At 48.7% G+C, this 2,915-nt stretch overlaps 1 protein-coding gene across 1 annotated transcript in view; it reads left to right on the top strand.

The window, feature by feature from the left end:
• The first annotated feature begins 1,508 nt into the window (after positions 1-1,508).
• NCS1 (neuronal calcium sensor 1) overlaps positions 1,509-2,915 on the top strand; it is an 81,896-nt gene continuing 80,489 nt past the window's right edge. The window contains exon 1 of the mRNA XM_019510670.1: positions 1,509-2,905. The gene's annotated coding sequence lies outside the window, so the exon portion shown is untranslated. The remainder of the gene's footprint in view (positions 2,906-2,915) is intronic.

A 2,915-nucleotide genomic window follows, 5' to 3' on the forward strand; every position in this document is an offset into this window, starting at 1 on the left:
TAGCCTCTAAAAAAAAAACAAAAAAACCCAAACTCTGGCTGGCTAGAGTCCCACCCTTCCAGCTGCAACCAATTGGGAGGCTGAAAGCATTGTGGCAACAAAAAAAAAAAAGCCTAGCGAGAATTTTAGGTCCCCAGATGAATAATGCCCCTGGTCTCTTGAGCTGAGCAATTATCTCTTGAGATGTGTGTGCAGCTCGACTGCTGATTGTCTGCCTGGCCCCGTTGTAGACTGAGTGGGGCCAGATTTTTGAAGGTATTCACCTGGTCTCCATTTCCCCTCTGCAAACAATTAATGGAGCCTCAGAAGAGCCTGGTGAGAAACACAGGTGGGCAAATTGCACCTGCCTGTCTCAAACTGGCACTGCCCAGAAAATGAGGTGCCCCATCTGAACCCATGGGCTCTGGTGTCTTGCCCATGGTCATGCAGCACCCCGGAGGCCACACAATATTCCTTGTTCTGGGCCCTAAATCCATGCTGCTGAGCTGTTTCTCACCTTGATCAGTTCTCTTCCTCCTCCCCCACCTGAATCTTGGAAGCAGCAAACCTAAAAGAGAGAGAGTCTCGTGAAATGAGGTGTTTTTTTCATGGTGCTCAGATGTCCCTGTTTATAGAACCTGGTACTTTGCAGGGTTTGGTTGCTTGCCCCTGTGTAGGTGAGTGCCTGCGGACTAGCCCGGGTGCACACAGCTGCAGCAGACAGCCGAGCAGTTCATTCTTGGGTTGACTGCTTCCTGGGGCATGTCTACACGTTCATGAATGCGCTTTAGGTAATGTGCATTAAATCTTGTACTGTATCTCCACTGTGAAGTACTAGAAAAATGTGCACTATTTTAATGTGCATTAGTGAAAGAGCACTTTTTAATGCGCATTAAAGCTCATGTAGATGTGCCCCTGTGAACTAAACCATGCATTCCCTGGATATGAACGGTCTGGGTTCTGCTCTGCTGTGTGAGCATCATGCCTAGTACTGTTATAGGAGGTGACTTGATGATTTCTCCCCATCTCGGTGTACCCCTTGTGCATTTGATAAATAGGTCTAGGTGTTGGCTGCATAAGAAGGGACCTCTCTGACCAGCTGGTGTCACAAGGTGTCCGTCTCGGGTGCCGTTCACTTGGTTATCACCAAGATGGCCTAAATTTTAAAACAAAAGGCATACCCTAGCTTATCAAGGGAAGAAGCTGGTGCCTAGGTTTCTGAATGGCTCCAGTGGAGGAAGTGTCCCTTTTGCTGTTTTAAAAATGGTGAAATTAATATATTGCACTGGATTACTTGATCTCTTTGGAGATAGGCAGCTTGCATAGGAAAGGTTGCCAAATGGGATGTGTATTTATCTGGATGCAACACAGAAAATAAAGGAGTGTTTTTGCACCCACCCAGGTGCAGCCTGACTATGAGCAGACCCTTGTCTAATACTTCAAGAAGGAGCATTTCCCTCCTCTGAGATAAGGAAAATAATGATTTACAAAGAGCGGTCGGCAATGAAAACACATTTTGTTTCTTGCAGGTTCCTGCCACCCTCGCTTGGAAACTCAACGTGCAATTCCCCCAGGGGGGAGAGAGCAAATAAATGCCGTTGACTTATCTACAACATTCACTGGAAGTTGCTTTTCTGTTAATTAATACCTGATGGGGAAACATGCCCAGAGAAACGCAGTCTCAGGAACCCAGGAAAGGGAATGTGTCTTGTAAAAAGACGCTGCAGCGCTGGAAGCAATAACTACCATTAAGCAAGAGACTTTACATAAAGGCAGCAAACTACCAGTAACAATAGGAAGCCCAGTTACGGACAGGGCACTTTATCTGTGGACCGGTGCTGCTTCCCACTGAAAGGCAGGCAGGAGACAGTGGAGTGATCCTGCATAGGCCACGCGGGTGCGATCCACGGACCCCGGTGGCTTCTTGCATCTCCAAATTTTATGCATCTAACGTAAATGACTTTGGTGAGGGGAAGGGAGGCGTGGTAGAGACCGATCTCAGTGTGGAAGGGAGATTCAAAGTTGGGAAGAAGCGGCCTTTCCTCTTTAGCCCCCAGGGGACAAAAATCAACACGCCGTGCAAAAAAACAGAAGTAGCAGCAGAGGAGCTGTTTTGAATGAAAAGGTTATTGGTCTCATTTAACGGGATTGATCTAAAAAGCCAGTGAAGAGACAAAAAAAAAGGGAGGTATTGGCTTGCTGGTGCCTGACTGGCAGATTCCAGTTAACACCTTATCAGCAGGGCCGCAGACAAATCCGCGCCTGCTGAAGCTGCACAGGGAAAGAAAGGAGGGGAGGGTGTTTCTGTAACCAGGGACGACAGCAGCAACAGTCCACGGAGATGCAGGGAGGATAGAGAGGGAGGGAGAGAGACAGGCGCAGACAGCTCCTGCACAATAACCTTCCTTTCCAGCCGGCGCACGGGAGAGGGAAGGGCGGAAAAATAAATCAACCTGCAGTGGTTTTTTGTTTTTTTTTATGGTCGTTCCCATTGAGAGAGGCCGCGATTTAAACGAAGGCACAGCGCTGATCTGGCCGAGCCAGGCAGCCGTCTCCCTGAGCGGGATGTAGCAGCTCTTTTCTTTGCTTGTTGTTCACTTGAAGAGTGGGCGCCGATCCTCCAGGACTGAGATCCCATCTTCCAGCAAGGCACTGAAACAGAAGCAGATCTCCCCCGCTCATCCTGACCTTGCTGCTGCTGCTGCTGAAAGGAAAAGAAAAGGGGGGGAAAGAGCCTTGTTCTTTGCCGAGGAGGGAGGAAGGAAGCAGAGAAAGCTGGAAGAAGCATCCGAGGGTATCGGTGGCGGTGTGGCTATATATTTCTTTATTTGTAAAGTCAAAGCGAGTGCCCTGATGACTCCTCAGTGAAACGGGGGGAGTTTGCAGGGCGATACAGCAATTTATGCACTGATTAGTCTGGAGAGAAATCGGCTGGG

The sequence above is a fragment of the Gavialis gangeticus genome, unplaced genomic scaffold (assembly GCF_001723915.1).
Source record: "Gavialis gangeticus isolate Ggan-Ray unplaced genomic scaffold, GavGan_comp1, whole genome shotgun sequence".
Taxonomy (NCBI): domain Eukaryota; kingdom Metazoa; phylum Chordata; order Crocodylia; family Gavialidae; genus Gavialis; species Gavialis gangeticus.